Source organism: Electrona antarctica, assembly GCF_951216825.1.
Source record: "Electrona antarctica genome assembly, chromosome: 6".
Taxonomy (NCBI): Eukaryota; Metazoa; Chordata; class Actinopteri; order Myctophiformes; family Myctophidae; genus Electrona; species Electrona antarctica.
In genome coordinates, this window is record NC_136811.1 from 47,827,690 (window position 1) to 47,846,022 (window position 18,333).

An 18,333-nucleotide genomic window follows, 5' to 3' on the forward strand; every position below is an offset into this window, starting at 1 on the left:
AAAGCTGCTTCACTGTGTTTTATAGTTTGTTCCACGCCGTCGACCCCTAGAAGCAGAAAGCTGCTTCACTGTGTTTTTTTAGGGCGCTTTCACACCGGGAGTGTTTGGTTGGTTTAAAACGAACCGTGGTCTGCTTACCCCTTCGGTTCGGTTGGTGTGAACGTGCATCCGAACTCTGGTGCGGATCAAAGAAACAAACCATGGTCCGCCAAAAAAAGGCCGGACTCGGTTCGCTTCCAAATGAACCACAATTTACAATTTACAATTTAGGCATTTAGCAGACGCTCTTAATCCAGAGCGACTTACATTAAGCAATAACAAAAGCATGGCATACATCACATATATAAAAAGTATCATGAATCATGCGTAAACTAAGAACCTAACAGTGGAGTATCTATGTAAACTATACATACTATATAATATATTATACATGTGTACTATAAAGTGCTATGACTACATAAAGTGCAATTCTAGAGCTGTCTACGTAACAAGCTATAAGTCTGTTTAAAATACTATCTAAGTCTACATAATGTGCTATCTAAGGGGATAGGCTAGGGCAAGTGCTACGGGCCATGGTGGAGTCTGGAGAGGTGGGTTTTCAGACTACGGCGGAAGATTGGGAGTGAGGCTGCAGTTCTGACTGTGATGGGAAGTGCATTCCATAGTTTTGGAGCCAGAAGGGAGAAGAGTTTGGGACGTGTGGAGCGTTGTCCCGGCGTTTTTAGTGAAGGTACCTCCAGCTTCCCTGCGTTGGCTGATCTGAGTGCGCGGGAGGGTTTGTAGGGTACGATCATACTTGTGAGATATGGGGGGGGGCATGCCTTTGGTTGCTTTGAATGCCAGCATCAGAGTTTTGTATTCTGTGCGGGCAGCGACCGGGAGCCAATGGAGGGAGCGGAGAAGGGGGGTGACGTGTGAGAATTTTGGCTGGTTGAAGACCAAGCGGGCTGCGGCATTTTGGATCAGTTGGAGGGGCTTAAGTGCACATGCCGGTAGGCCAGTAAGGAGGGAGTTACAATAGTCAAGTTTTGACAAGACTGTTGTCTGGATTAGGACCTGGGCTGACTCCTGGGTGAGGAACGGTCTAATTTGTCGTATGTTGTAGAGTGTAAACCTACAGGATCTAGTGACAGCTGTGATGTGTGTTTTGAACGAGAGCTGACTGTCCAGGACAACACCAAGGTTCCTGGCTGTCGGGACAGACTTTACCAGGGCGTTGTCTACTGAGATAGTTAGCTCCCGCATAGGGCAGGACTTAGCTGGGAAGAACAGAAGCTCAGTCTTGTCTGGGTTCAGCTTGAGGTGGTTGGAAGACATCCACTGTGAGATGAGGTGGTTGGAGGACATCCACTGTGAGATGAGGTGGTTGGAGGACATCCACTGTGAGATGACCATGCACCCTACTATGACCATCCACTGTGAGATGACCATGCACCCTACTATATCCACTGTGAGATGACCATGCACCCTACTACATCCACTGTGAGATGACCATGCACCCTACTACATCCACTGTGAGATGACCATGCACCCTACTACATCCACTGTGAGATGACCATGCACCCTACTATGACCATCCACTGTGAGATGACCATGCACCCTACTATGACCATCCACTGTGAGATGACCATGCACCCTACTACATCCACTGTGAGATGACCATGCACCCTACTACATCCACTGTGAGATGACCATGCACCCTACTATGACCATCCACTGTGAGATGACCATGCACCCTACTACATCCACTGTGAGATGACCATGCACCCTACTATGACCATCCACTGTGAGATGACCATGCACCCTACTACATCCACTGTGAGATGACCATGCACCCTACTATGACCATCCACTGTGAGATGACCATGCACCCTACTATGACCATCCACTGTGAGATGACCATGCACCCTACTATGACCATCCACTGTGAGATGACCATGCACCCTACTACATCCACTGTGAGATGACCATGCACCCTACTACATCCACTGTGAGATGACCATGCACCCTACTACATCCACTGTGAGATGACCATGCACCCTAATACATCCACTGTGAGATGACCATGCACCCTACTACATCCACTGTGAGATGACCATGCACCCTACTATGACCATCCACTGTGAGATGACCATGCACCCTACTACATCCACTGTGATGCCCATGCACCCTACTACATCCACTGTGAGATGACCATGCACCCTACTACATCCACTGTGAGATGACCATGCACCCTACTACATCCACTGTGAGATGACCATGCACCCTACTATGATTGTTAGGTTTATAAAGTTCAACTGGAGCCACAAACCACCAGGAAGCAGGAATTCATATTATCCGGTTTTATTTTGCAGGATAATGAAAAGGTTGACATTCATTGGGTTCACATGATGATTGCCATGATGATGGTTCTATAAATAAACAAAGAAAAGAAACGAATTATAATATCTTTCTATATAAACATTAAATTATAGAGTATGGCCTTTAGATCATATTATAGTACATTTCCTATTGCATATTAAAATAATAGTTAGCCACATATCTAGCATAAGTTCATAATATAAATAAGAATATCAATATATATATATATATATAACCCACATCATGGAGGTGACTTACATTGAAACAAGTTCAAAGACGCATAGGCAATCATCTGGTCATGCACACAGCAAACAAGGGTGGCTGTGTGGTTGGGGATAAAGGGACAAGTGAGCATCCAGGCCTGCTTTATTGAAGGGAAATGAGGGGGAGGAAGTGAGGGAGGCAGTGAGGCACTGCCACAGGTACTTCCTGAACAACTGTGGAGTCTCCTTGTGGAGTGGAGGGGAAGTTGATCTTTTAGTTTGTGACAGCCGCCCCCGGATTTGTGCAGCAGATACGCTCAGTTGGTTTCTTCTGGGATTTCAGGGAGTGGGATTAGTCTGGATACAGGGCGTATGTATCCTCGGCCTTTGATAATGACTTTAGCACTGCGGACTCTTCCGTCCTTTCCAGGGTAGGTTTCAGTGATCCTTCCAATAGGCCATGATGCTCGGGGAAGTTGAGGGTCAACTAGCATCACAACCTGACCTGAATCCAAATTCACCTTGTCAGTCTCCCATTTTTGCCTGGCTTGAAGGGTCGGTAGGTAGAATTTGATGAAGGCTGACCAAAATTGGTCAGCTAGGATCTGACTGTGACGCCATTTTCTTTTGCCAAGGAGTTCACTTGAACAATAGATTGCCTGGGGAAGAGAGGAATCAGGCCGCCCCATCAACAACATGTTTGGTGTGACAGGGTCAGGGTCAGCAAGGTCTGAGGAGATGTATGCAAGGGGTTTTGAGTTCAGAGTACCTTCCACTTCAATCAGGACGGTGTGTAGGACTGTTTCTGTTGTTGGTTGGTTCCCTAGAACAACACGGAGGGCCATTTTTATTGATTTGATTTCTCGTTCCCAGCTTCCACCGAAATGTGGGGCAGATGGAGGATTGAATTGGAAGTTGACTTGGGTACGGGCCAATTGCTGCTTTAAGTCTGGTGCCATGGCCTGGTAGGCATTTCGCAGCTCTGCCTCTCCTGCTTTGAAATTAGTTCCACAATCAGATAAAAGTTCAAAGGGTTTACCTCTGCGTGAGACAAATCTTCTGAAGGCCATTAGGAATGTATCTGCATCCATACTGCTGAGCAGCTCAAGGTGTATACAGCGTGTCGTTAGACATTTAAAGAGCAATCCCCACCTTTTCTCTGTGCGGCGACCGATTTTGACAGTGAAAGGCCCAAAGCAATCTATGCCTGTGGACCAAAAGGGGGGCTTGAACAGTCTAAGACGGGCTGGAGGAAGGTCTGCCATTTTGGGAATGACTGGATTTGCTCTCCATCTCTGACAGTCTCGACATTGGTGCTGATGTTGGCGAATGGCTTGGCGGCCACGCAGGATCCAGTACCTGCGTCTAACTTCTCCCAGAACGCGCTCAGAGCCTGGGTGGAACAGTTTCTCATCATAATGTTTAATAATGAGTTTTGTTATGGGATGTTTAGGATCCAGGATAATTGGATGGATGCTGTCATGGTCGAGGGACTCTGCCCATCGAAGTCTACCTCCCACTCTAATGAGACCAAGATCAGGGTCATATTCAGGAGACAGGGGGAGTAGTTTGCTACTTTTTGGAATGGGTTTGTTTGTTTTGAGGGCATTGAACTCCTCGGGAAAACGCTCTGTTTGGGCCCTTTGCAGAAGATGCTTCTCTGAGTTTATGTAGTGTTGGGCCATGTTTGAGTTGTGATCTGCCGCCCCATGAAGCATATTGTTTGTTTCCTCCATGAGCTCATCCCAGCTGCTGTACTTGTTAGGATCAGGGAGGTTTGTATTGTCAGACAACATCACTGTGCCACAGAACATTGATTGCCTAAGTTCCTCCACAGGTTCTGATTCAGTGAGCACAGCTGGATTGGCTGGCCAGCAGTCGGAAGTCATCAAGAGGAATGGAGGGCCTTGATTCCATCTGTGTGGCTGAGACAGTTCAAGGAGGGTTTTGCCACGTGTTAAATCATCAGCTGGATTACTTTTTGAGTCGACATATCTCCAGCTGTTTGTGTCAGTCATTGTCTGAATCTCAGCTACTCTTGTGCCGACAAATACCTTGTAGCGACATGAGTCAGATGTTAGCCATGTTAGGACAGTTGTGGAATCTGTCCAAAGGGTCACTGACTGTAGTGGGATAGTGAGTTCAGAACTGAGGAGGTTAGCCAGTTGTGCACCTGATAGGGCTGCACACAATTCGAGGCGGGGGATAGATAACTGGCGTTTAGGGGCTATACGAGACCTGGCCATGATGAAGCTGACATGGGTGTGGTGATGTTTGTCTGTAGTCTGGAGGTAGGCGACTGCACCATAGATGCGCTCGGAGGCATCACAGAAAACATGCAGGTGAGATTCTGATGTGGCTGCATTCATAGAGGGGGGTAGATAACAGCGAGGAAAGTGAATGTCAGGGAGATTTTGCAGTTCCATTTCCCATTCTTGCCATTTCTTCAGTAAACTTTCCGTTTTAATGATGTTATCCCATTCTCTTTCCTGCTTCCATAGATCCTGCACAATAATCTTTGCACGAGCTGTGAAAGCGGTCAGATAGCCCAGGGGATCATATTGGCTTGCCAGTACCTTATATATGTTCCTCATTGTAGGCTGATGGTAAATAATGCACTTGTTCTTGTAACTCAGCATGTCGGTAGAGCAGTTCCATTTGAGGCCTAGTGTCAGCTCTTTGGGGTCTCCATTTTCTGATAGCCACAGTTCACTTGTTTTGGATTTAGCGTCTGGTGGGAGATGGTGGATTACAGCTGGGTCATTGCTAGCCCATTGTCTGATGTCAAACCCACCATCAGCAAGCAGGGGTCTCATTTTGTCGATGAGGGCTTTGGCTTCATGAGAGGAAGGGAAACTTTGAAGGCAGTTATCAACATAGAAACAATGTTGGACAGAGTTAAGGATATCCTCATTTCCCTCAGAATGATCTTGAACGTGTTTTTGAACTGCGTAAGTGGCACAGCATGGGCTACATGTTGTTCCGAAAGGCAAAACTTGCCATTCAAAGACAGTGGGTTCCTGGTCCAGCTGCATTCCTCTCCATATGAAACGCAGTAATGGCTTGTCATCATTTAGAAGGCGCACCTGATGGAACATACCTTTAATATCTCCGCAAATGGCAATGGCATGTTGACGGAATCTAAGAAGAACCCCAAGGAGAGAAGGACCCAAAGTTGGGCCGGGCAGGAGACATTTGTTCAGATTTTGGCCCATGTATTCAAAGGAACAGTCGAATACAATTCTGTGCTTGTTATTGTGTTCAACAATGTGGTGTGGGAAATACCAGGTTTCATGTGATTGGTCCACCTGGTTACTGGGAATCCTTTGAACATATCCAGCCTGTACAAGCTTATCCAGTTCCTCTTGGTATTTATCAGACAGGTTGGGATCTTTGGACAGGCGTCTTTCTGTAGCACAGAGACGGGGCAGGACAGCTTCCTTTGGAGCTTTAAAGACAGGAATGTTGGGAGCTCTTAGCAGTGGAGTGGCATAGCGCATTACACCGTCTACCTCTACCCTAACTGTCTTAGAATGGAGGAGATCTAGAGCCAGCGTGTCTTGCTTTGACCTTATTGCTGTCTTTTCATTTGCGTTGGGAAACGTGTCGATCTGCCAGAGTCTCTCCACATTACGAAGCAATTCACTTTTGAAACAGGTGGCAGTGAAACACAGAGTCTGGTGATGGGTTTGGATTAAACTGGCTGGCCCTTGGAGAGCCCATCCTAATCTGGTATGTATGGCCATTGGGCCACCAGGGGGCCCCATTACAACTGGCTCTGTGGCTGTAATGAGATGGGCATAATCTGAGCCAATGAGGACAAGAGGGAATGCATGATCAATAGACAGTAATGGGACATCTCTGAGATGGTGATACTGCTCTTGTAGCTGTTTGACAGGGTATGTGTGTTCTGACAGTCCTAGATTGTCTGCAGTGAATGCACCATTGATAACATGCCTCTCTTTTGGCTGGTTGATAGGGGAAATTTCAAAGGATACAGATGCTCCATTCAATTGCACTACATCTTGTCTTACTGTGCGTAGTGAGATGGTTTCGGGCTGGGTTGTGAGGCCCAAGACCTGGACTGCTTCAGGAAGCAGAATGGACCTGTCTGCACCATCATCAAGGATTGCATGAGTTCTGAGGGTCTTCTCCCCATGGTGGAGACATACATTGACTACTTTCAACATAACTTTATGGGAACGGTTGGGTTTGTAAAGGAGCTCTGAGGGGCAGGATGTAAACATCGCTGTGACTGATTTGTTCACATTAAAATCATGGAGAATGGTCAGGTGAATCTCCTTACAGATATTGCATGGCCTCTTTAAGGTGCATTTGTCGATTTTATGCATTCTCCCACATTTGTTGCACCTCTCCTTTTCATTGATCCATTTCAGAATGTCATTCTTGGAAAGTTTTTTGAAGTCTATGCATGAACCAAGGAAGTGATCTCTGACATTACAGTGGGGGCAGTAAGGTTTAGGCTTTACCTTCTCCTGGGGGTTGACGGCTCTTGGTGTGCTATCCATCTCTGATGATGATGTTGACAAGTAGACGGAGGAGACCTGTCTGGAGGGCTGGCGTTCCTTTGCAGCCCGTGGTCTTTCCTGTTGGTGGAGATCAACAGCTCTCTCCGATATCCGTTTGGCTCTTGATTTTGACTGCAGCCAAGTTGAAAGGTCAAGGAGGGAGTATGTTTGGTTTGCCTGTCCACTGTCCAGTCAGAATGCCTCGGTTAATACAGTACTCCACGAATGCATCTCTGTACTGCACAGGGAGTTTACTTAATAGTCTGTCAACATGAGAGCCACATTTTAACTCAGAGCCAGTGGGGCCCTCTAGGGACAGCAACATGCCTACCAGGGCATGTATAGAAAGTGAAAGATCATCCAAGGCCTCTACATCACCAATGCGAATGATGGGGGAATTCAATATTGCTCCAATTTCACTCTGAACAAGCAGCCTTGGCTGGCCGTATCTCTCTTTAAGTGCTCGGAGGGCAGAGGAATATGGTCTTGCATCATGCATGCTGGATCTGGCCAATTTGTTAGCACCTGGGTGCTGAAGATGGTCTAATAGGATCTGATATTTATACTGTTCAGTAAGATGGGGATGGATATCAAGGAGGTTTTCTAGGGCCATTTTCAGGAGGGCAAATTCAGTCTCTCTGCCACTTTTGAACACAGGAAGTGATGGCCTGGGTATCCCATATGCAGAGGCTATGAACAGATCCATGGAGTTGGGGGTTTGAACCTGTGAATATGCAGATTGTGGCTGCTGGTATGATGTGGCTTGTAGCATTGGTGGTTGGCTACTACTGATTGAACTGGGCTGTACAGGGCCAGGCATGGATGCAGTATAGGCTGGGGCATGGACAGTAAATGGAGGTGGAAGTGCATGGTGAGTAGACAGGGCAGAGTGTATTACACTGGCAGCTGCATGGTGACTGGAGGATGGCATTGTCTGGGCAGACACGTGAGGGCTGGACAGCGATGCAGGAACTACATAGGGCAAACTGGGAGCCTGAATAGGGCCTAAGGGCTGCATAGCGGCTTGGGCAGGAACTACATAGGGCAAACTGGGAGCCTGAGTAGGGCCTAAGGGCTGCATAGCGGCTTGGGCAGGAACTACATAGGGCAAACTGGGAGCCTGAGTAGGGCCTAAGGGCTGCATAGTGGCTTGGGCAGGAACTACATAGGGCAAACTGGGAGCCTGAGTAGGGCCTAAGGGCTGCATAGCGGCTTGGGCATGAACTACATCTTGCTGTATTGATTGAAGCATGGGGGATGTTGGAGATGGCTGAGCAGTTGATGATGTTAGGGGCTGTGAGTCAGCATTCATCGTTCTTGAGGGGGCAGGCGTGAATATGGGAGGCAGGGCATAGAATGAAGAGGTGGCTTTTCCATTAGGAGAGGGAATGAGAGCAGCAGCTCCCTCAGGGTGCTCATCAGAAATTATATTTTGATGAATAAAGCTGGAAACAAGTTGGGCTGATTGGAGCTGGTGTTCTTTAATGCGACTGCGTCGGTCCATTTCAACCTGTCTGACGATCCTCTCTCTCTCCTTATGTGCATCCTCTTGCGTGTGCTGAGCAGCTCTGGCTCTCTCATCAATTGATTTACACTGTTCATCAAGCTGCTTTTCCTCCTGTCGTTGCCTTTTAAGCTCCTCTAGTTCATCTTTCCTTTTCTTCTCATCCAGAACGCTGATTTGGAGATCACTTAAGTGAGAAGCATGGCTACTGCTTGAATGCCTACTTAATTGAGACCTAGCCTGGATACTAAAGCCTGATTTAGTATGAGTCCTCCTGCTGTGAGAACTTAGGGCACCGAGGGACAGTGCAGGTTGCCTATGCTGTGAAATACCAGAAATACCATACCAATCAGGGGGGCGTCTATTCCTTTTAGGTCTAACATCAGGACCAGGTGGATAAGGGTTTTGATCCTCTTTGTGGGAGGAAGTTAATGATGGCGTTAATGATGGCTTTGGTGAAAGGTGAGGCTCTGTTTGTGTGAGGTATAGTTGGACTACTAGGTGTAATAGTTTGAGACTGTGGGGTGGCTTCTTCTGTGAAAAGCTGGGTTGAGTCTGTTGTTACACTAGTAGCAGGTATACTCTCAGTGGACAGAGCTTCTTCACCGTTCTGTGCATCAGCCATTTTACTGATGGCTGATTGGTCACTGTGTGGTTGTGGCTCAGTTTCCGGGTCGAAGGACCATTGTGTTAGGTTTATAAAGTTCAACTGGAGCCACAAACCACCAGGAAGCAGGAATTCATATTATCCGGTTTTATTTTGCAGGATAATGAAAAGGTTGACATTCATTGGGTTCACATGATGATTGCCATGATGATGGTTCTATAAATAAACAAAGAAAAGAAACGAATTATAATATCTTTCTATATAAACATTAAATTATAGAGTATGGCCTTTAGATCATATTATAGTACATTTCCTATTGCATATTAAAATAATAGTTAGCCACATATCTAGCATAAGTTCATAATATAAATAAGAATATCTATATATATATATATATATAACCCACATCATGGAGGTGACTTACATTGAAACAAGTTCAAAGACGCATAGGCAATCATCTGGTCATGCACACAGCAAACAAGGGTGGCTGTGTGGTTGGGGATAAAGGGACAAGTGAGCATCTAGGCCTGCTTTATTGAAGGGAAATGAGGGGGAGGAAGTGAGGGAGGCAGTGAGGCACTGCCACAGGTACTTCCTGAACCACTGTGGAGTCTCCTTGTGGAGTGGAGGGGAAGTTGATCTTTTAGTTTGTGACAATGATCATCCACTGTGAGATGACCATGCACCCTACTATGACCATCCACTGTGAGATGACCATGCACCCTACTATGACCATCCACTGTGAAATGACCATGCACCCTACTTTGACCATCCACTGTGAGATGACCATGCACCCTACTATGACCATCCACTGTGAGATGACCATGCACCCTACTACATCCACTGTGAGATGACCATGCACCCTACTACATCCACTGTGAGATGACCATGCACCCTACTACATCCACTGTGAGATGACCATGCACCCTACTATGACCATCCACTGTGAGATGACCATGCACCCTACTATGACCATCCACTGTGAGATGACCATGCACCCTACTACATCCACTGTGAGATGACCATGCACCCTACTACATCCACTGTGAGATGACCATGCACCCTACTACATCCACTGTGAGATGACCATGCACCCTACTACATCCACTGTGAGATGACCATGCACCCTACTACATCCACTGTGAGATGACCATGCACCCTACTATGACCATCCACTGTGAGATGACCATGCACCCTACTATGACCATCCACTGTGAGATGACCATGCACCCTACTATGACCATCCACTGTGAGATGACCATGCACCCTACTATGACCATCCACTGTGAGATGACCATGCACCCTACTATGACCATCCACTGTGAGATGACCATGCACCCTACTATGACCATCCACTGTGAGATGACCATGCACCCTACTATGACCATCCACTGTGAGATGTCAGCCAGGCATGCAGTAACGGTGCGGTTCGTTACTGGTGTGAACGCAGTTGGACTTTATAGGACCAAATATAGGACGATAGGACTTTATAGGACCAAATATAGGACCAAATATACGACGATAGCCAAAATAGCCGTCGGCAGTTGTGAGGCTGCATTAACCCATTCTGAACGGGAACCCCTTTTGGTGTTTTAAGCAGTATGTTATACCAGTGGTTCCCAAAGTGGGGTCCGGGGACCACAGGGGTCCTCGAGGGAGTTCCAGGGGGTCCGGGGACCCCCAGGGGTCCTAGAGGGAGTTACAGGGTGTACCCAGCTAAATAATAGTTTGGAACCAAATGGACCCTTATGGGTCTGTAACTCTGAGAGGGTACACAAACCCAAAAACTGGGGGTCCTTGAAATTAAACGGGTTGAGAATCACTGCTAGAGCTGTTGAAATCTTCTCTTATGGGGGTCCCTGCATACCTTTTCAAATGGGGGTCCGCGGGCAAAGAAATGTCAGTTTGGGGGTCCTGGACATGAAAAAGATTGGGAACCACTGTGTTATACTTTAGCTATTGAAAAATAGCAGACCTACAAGCTCATACGAGCTTGTAGGTGAACGTTTTTAACTCAAATCTTTGCTTCTGAGGGGTTCCTGGAACTACATATTTTCAGATGGGGGTCGGCAGCCAATTACATATAATTTTTGGGGTCCTTGACATGAAATATTGAGCACCACTGATATAGAAAGGTTTTTCATGATTTAGAACAGGGGTTCTCAACCCGTGGGTCGCGACCCCTCGGGGGGTCGCCAAATTATTTTGGGGGGTCCCCAAATTATTATTATTCTGGGTGCCTGCCATGCAATGGCAGTAACACAGGTTGAAATCCGGAACCAATACTTAATAATCAATACGCGAAACTTTGACGTCTATGGCCGGCCGCACGGTTTGCCAAAGCTCAATATATACATCAAAACGTGCGGCTCGGCCGGGAATGGTGTGCTTGTGCTTTTCTTTCCGATTCGCGTTACCGTGCCAACGTAATTCGCAATAAACGACGCGAAAAATGCCCATTCAAAGTCAATGGGGAAAAAAAAAACAGAAAACGACACGTTACTTTGGAGCCACATTGCTCTGGCATACTGGTACGTAGAAACACGTTTTAAACGTCAAACAGCACACGAGGCCATCGACTTTGTGGTGGTTCAGACGGAATTCGAATACGTTGCACGGTTTGCCCGCTATCGCAGTTCAAAGTGTGTGTGGTCTGAGCAATAATCTCGACTCAGAGTGTCGCACGCCCAGAGAGAGAGCGGGTTAGAGTGAGAAGCCACTGTGAAGCCTGTACCGAAATTCTCCGAACAAATCGTTGTCACGGCCAAAATATTCACTTTACACGCATGGGTTTCGATAATTTTGTAGCCACACTCGTCCTCTTTCACCCAATGTCACAACCATAGCCCAGATACATACAGTACGTGAACTACAGCCCTGAAAGCGACAGGTGTACCATCATAATGTGTCATATAACTCCATGTTACCTGCCTGAATGAGACAGCAATTTTTCATCACAAACACAATTCTTAACTCGCTCTTATAACCACGTTCTTTATCGTACCAATACCACGATCGCACACGGCGTACCTCAATGTCTCGGGTCACTCACGGCGAAAACAAAAATCGCATTCGACTTTTACTTTTTGCGATAGAGCAATTTGTTCGGACATACGTTCTCTCCATAGTCAGTGTGCTTTTAACTTTCAATAGTAGTTGCATAGAGTAGCCCAGGTGAAAAGGATACTTTGTTAATGATTCAAGGTCAAGTTGACCACCTCTCACACACGCACACACGGATGCACATGCACACACTGAAAGTCAATGGAGAGAAACGGGAAAACATGTAACTCTGTCATTTCTCAACCGTTTCGGACATGGGGCGGCTCGCCGGAACTGGGCCGCCCCCCTGGGCGCATTCCTGTGGGTAACCAAATGGACCCTTACAGGTCTCACTGTGAGAGTGTAACACATGTAACCAAATGGACCCTTACAGGTCTGTCACTGTGAGAGTGTAACACATGTAACCAAATGGACCCTTACAGATCTGTCACTGTGAGAGTTTGACACTTGTAACCAAATGGACCCTTACATGTCTGTAACAATGAGAGTTTGACACTTGGAACCAAATGGACCCTTACAGGTCTGTAACAATGAGAGTTTGACACTTGGAACCAAATGGACCCTTACAGGTCTGTAACTCTGAGAGTATATACATGTAACCAAATGGACCCTGACAGGGCTGTAACGCTGGGAGGTCAACACTTGTAACCAAATGCACCCTTACGGCTCTGTAACCCTGAGAGTGTAACACATGGAACCAAATGGACCCTTACAGGTCTGTAACTCTGAGAGTATATACATGTAACCAAATGGACCCATTTGACTCGGAAGTCAATGCCACCACAAGGTTGCACAGACTTGGCGAGCTGCAGGCACCCAGTCAAATTTCTTGAAATTTGTTTCTAGTTATTATTATTTTTTTGCAACTGAATTGCTGGAAAATGGAAATGAAGAGTTTACATAGTACACATAGTACATGCATACACCTTCCCTAATGATTATACCTGGTTTCAGTATTTATTTATGGTGTATTGTCTCTATTATTAAGGTTATTGTAGCATTCAATTTATATTGGGGGTCGGGAGGGGGCGGGGCGGGGGTCCCGAGACATTGCCAAAGCATTTCCGGGGGTCCCCGGCCAAATACATTGAGATCCCCTTGTTTAGAAGATATTATTTTGTTTAAAAGCATGTATTTTCACGGGGATCACCGTTGATTGACAGCTGGATCACTGTTGATTGACAGCTGGATCACTGTTGATTGACAGCTGGATCACTGTTGATTGACAGCTGTCAGGGATCACTGTTTGACAGCTGTCATGGATCACTGTTGATTGACAGCTGTCAGGGATCACTGTTGATTGACAGCTGTCAGGGATCACTGTTGATTGACAGCTGTCAGGGATCACTGTTGATTGACAGCTGTCATGGATCACTGTTGATTGACAGCTGTCAGGGATCACTGTTGATTGACAGCTGTCAGGGATCACTTTTGATTGACAGCTGTCAGCTGATCTTTCTTCGTGAGCTGCAAGCCTCGTAGGAGGCGCAGCGCAAACTTAATGGCAGCGGCAGGTTCACAAATAACAGATTTACAAGCTATCCACGGCATGGTATGTATGTGCGATGTAAGCTTTTACAATTTACAATTTAGGCATTTAGCTTGTAGATCTGTTCATTTTAACCCTCTTATTGCTATACCTAATTAACAGTGGATTGATTCTTCAGCCAGCATTTTTCATATGTTTAATTTGTCATTTTAATGCCAATAGAAAAATCCGCGATATACACACTATATCTCATTCTGACGGGGAAAGACTATAGTATTGGGACAATCAGTCCTGATGGTGGCGGTAACGTCACCATTTTGCCGATTCTGACCAAAAGGAGCGAGTGAACGATGACCACATCCGGTTAGGATCAAAATATCCGGCAGTAGCTTTGCTAGTGTGCCACAATGAAAGATGTCCGGAATGCTAAGCTATCATCGTATTTTTCATAACTAAGTCAAATTAAGCTCTAATCAAGCCCAAAACATCGCATTTTACGCAGCGATGCATGCGCGATCACGCGCGTGCACGATCGACCGTGCACGCGCGGATTTTCGGCCGGTTTTAGGAAGATTACATCGGCCGTTAGCCAAATTAGCTAAAAAATGCTAAATTTTGCGACAATAAGCCCCCGATTATTGGGAATCAATCGATTACGTCAATTACGTCAGTGGCCATAAGGGATTTATTGATTTCATTAAGTCAATTACGTCACTGGCCATTGATTAAAAGAAACCTGTTGGCTGCCAAACTAGATATGTAGACTCTCCTGGAGTTGCAGTCTGGCAGAAAGAGATAGGTAATTGGGTATCGTTACTTGTGCCTTGTAATATGGTGTACTTGTTCCCCACAAGACCAATGACCCATTCAACATGGATCCGAACAGCTGCTAGTCCCCTCGTTGCCTCAAGTTCACATGGGTGCGTTGCTTTTTACCTTTAGTGAAGGCAGGTATTTTTATTTGAGCACTGTATAAGCCCACGGTATCTCTTATGGTGTACCCTCGATCTGCTAGGACCACATCATCAGATGACAGTTTTTCATGGTAGCCAGTTTTCTGTTCAACTCTGTTCAATTCTGTTCAACTCCCCCAACCATTTGACACAAATGATACGACTCCTTGTGGAGTTATTGAGATCAAATACTTTGTGGTATTATGATGTTCAACTTCATACTGTGAATGTTTGTGCTTGGGCTCTCATGTTCTTTGGCCTCTCGATAAATATTAATAATAATTCAAAGCATCTATTATGGAGGTGCAACTGCTCTTACTGAAACAGATGGGTAAACTCATTTGAATCTGCTCCTTACTGGGCCACACTATGAATTTAGACAATCTATAGTGCATGATGTTTAATGTACTATTAAAAAATGTTGCTTCCAGTAGGCTTTGGCCTGTACATGTAAACCATGTAAATAAATGCAGTAGCAAATTAATCCTCATTCTCATTAGACTCATTACAAAGCACTGAAAGGGAGATAATCCAGCTGCCCCCTTCAGGAATCCTGACAGGAAGATGACCATCATCTTGGCATAGGATGGAAGGCCAGTTATGTCCTGCACCATATCATCATTGTTTTGCCTGCAGTAGGACGAGAGACACAAAATAAACACATTAACTTTGCCTTAAATAATGTAACATATGTGGCTGTTATACAACTAAATAACCAAAGCAATATAGATGAGCATTGTTGATCTATTTCATTTTGTCAGAAACGGGGATCATCGTGGACATGTTTTGCCCCGAACAGGTCTGTAACTGAGTGTGTACAAATGGAACCAAATGGACCCGTTCCATTTGTACACTCAGAGTTAAGGGGGTCTTTGCAAATACAACATTTGAGAACCACTATAGTTGGACTGCTAATGTGCCATAGTGTCATAGTAAATCAGTGTCACATATTCTGAAGAAAACCTGGAGAATTTACATTCACTAATTGGGTCTTAAAATTAAAATAAGAACATTATAATGGTGTTGTTAAAAATAAAATCAAACAACCAAGTATTTGCCACGGACACATGTCCGTGTATGATGTACGTACGATGTACGGTGACCCGTGGTCAGAAATGATCGCTTAAACCAGTCTTTTTCAACCCTCTTCATATCAAGGCGACAAGGCCCATTATGTATTAAGCATTTGAGACCACCATTTGATGAGATCTAGCCTCTCTGACCCAAAACGTAGAATATTTTGTCCACAATGCCATGACTGTATTGGCATTGGTGTAGCACTGCCACATATTATTGGATTTATTAAGGATTTATTTTAAAATGTCATTTTAAAGAGTACATTCAAGAGTACAAGAAGTTTTTATGAGCCAATGAAAATTTGGCTTGGTAGCTACCTTGCATGGCTTCCGCCGCAATCGGTGTATGAATGTGTGTGTGAATGTAATGCACAATCTATGTAAAGCACCTTGGATAAAAACGCTATATAAATGCACCATTTTGTCTGTCAGGCAGAAACAATGTCTACACACACACACACACACACACACACACACACACTCTCACACTCAAGGAGACCTTTAAACTCCTGATCACATTTCTACAGTTATTCAGTTGTGATTTTAATGTTGTTAATGTGAAATCATTACAAAGATCCCAACTTGTTGATGTAGATCGGCTAGTTCATTGATTGAAGTATTTATTAACCGATTGGAGAATTACAGTACATTTCGATATTTATTAACCGATTGGAGAATTACAGTACATTTCAAGCACACCTCAATACAAAGACTGTTAACTGGACGACACCATAAAGCATTACACTTGTTTACAACAGGGTCCACCTTGTTCAATTCATCAGAACATTTAGAGACGTAGAAATATACACTTCTTTATACCATGAACAGGAAATCCTCATAAAAGGAGGTATGATGGAGTTTATGAACAATTTACAATTTACAATTTAGGCATTTAGCAGACGCTCTTAATCCAGAGCGATTTACATTAGGCAAGAACAAAAGTATGGGAATACATCACATATATAAAATGCATTTATCAAGAAACATGCGTAAGCTAAGAACGTAACTAGAACATATCTATATAATGACACTATACATATTAACTATACATATATACTATACTATGCTATACATATGTACTATGATGTGCTATGACTGCATACAATGCAATTATTGTGCTGTCTACATGACATGCTATAAGTCTGTTTCAAATGCTATCTAAGTCTAAAAAGTGCTATCTAAAGGTTTATGCCTGAGAGCGACTGCATGAGGAGCCACAGGGAGGGCGTTTCGACATCTGTAGGTGAGAAAGAGGAAGTGTTTGTTTTGCAATAGATGCAGACCTTGACAGGAAGCCAGTGCGGTTGTTTTCTGTGTGTGTGTGTGTGTGTGTGTGTGTGTGTGTGTGTGTGTGTACACCACTCAAAAACAAATAGAGTGCAACAGTGCACTTCAAAAATGAAAAAAGATTAGAATAGACACAATTAAATACTGTGAGATAAAGGAGCATATAAATTAGAACAAATACTCCCACCTTTGATTAAAAGCCCAGGCAAGACCTAGCTGTTAATAAACATCACTAGGTTAGGCAATGTTAAATAAATATGTTTTTAAATTAGACTTAAAAACAGCAATGGTTGGGGATTTCCTAATGTAACCTGGAATATTATTTGTGGTGCATAATAGTGAAATCCTGCTTCCCCATGTTTTGGGGAACTCTGGGGTGAACAATTAGTAGGCCAGCCCCAGATGACCTAATGGTTCTACATGGTTCATATGGCTTCAGCATGTCTGAGATGTAGCTGGGCCCAGAGCCAGATGACCTAATGGTTCTACATGGTTCATATGGCTTCAGCATGTCTGAGATGTAGCTGGGCCCAGAGCCAGATTACCTAATGGTTCTACATGGTTCATATGGCTTCAGCATGTCTGAGATGTAGCTGGGCCCAGAGCCACAAACACATTCATAGACGAGTAACAACATTAAAATCAATTCTCTGGGATACTGGTAGCCAATGTAAGGATTTTAGGACTGGTGTAATATGGCCATATGTCCTATAGTTTTCGTCAGCACTCTAGCAGCAGCATTCTGAATCAGTTGGAGTTGACGAAGAACTTTGTTTGAAAGTCCTGTGAGCAGACCATTACAGTAATCCAATCCAAAGTTATTAGTGCAGCAGTGCACTAATGATGAGGGCCCAACCCTACCTGGGCCCTCATCAAACCCTGTACACTCAAGACACTGCACCCGCTGCCACCCTTAGATCTCCATATATGGAGCTGACCTGTTCTGATATTCCATATGTTGATCTGACCTCATCAAACCCTGTACACTTAAGACACACTCCATATATGGCCAGAACTCATCAAACCCTGTATACTCAAGACGCTGCCCCGCTGCCACCCTTAGATCTCCATATCCAGTACAGAATGAATTCCATGTTGATCTGACCCCCCCATGCCAAAGTGCCAGCGCTCGCCCAGCAGTCTGCCGTCACTCAGGCGGATGCATGCACGCCCTAAAGGGCGAGGTCGCTTCTAGCCCTCAGGCGTCTTACTGGTATTGTTACTCTGTTAACATTAACTTCCATGGGGCAGATCTGTTGTG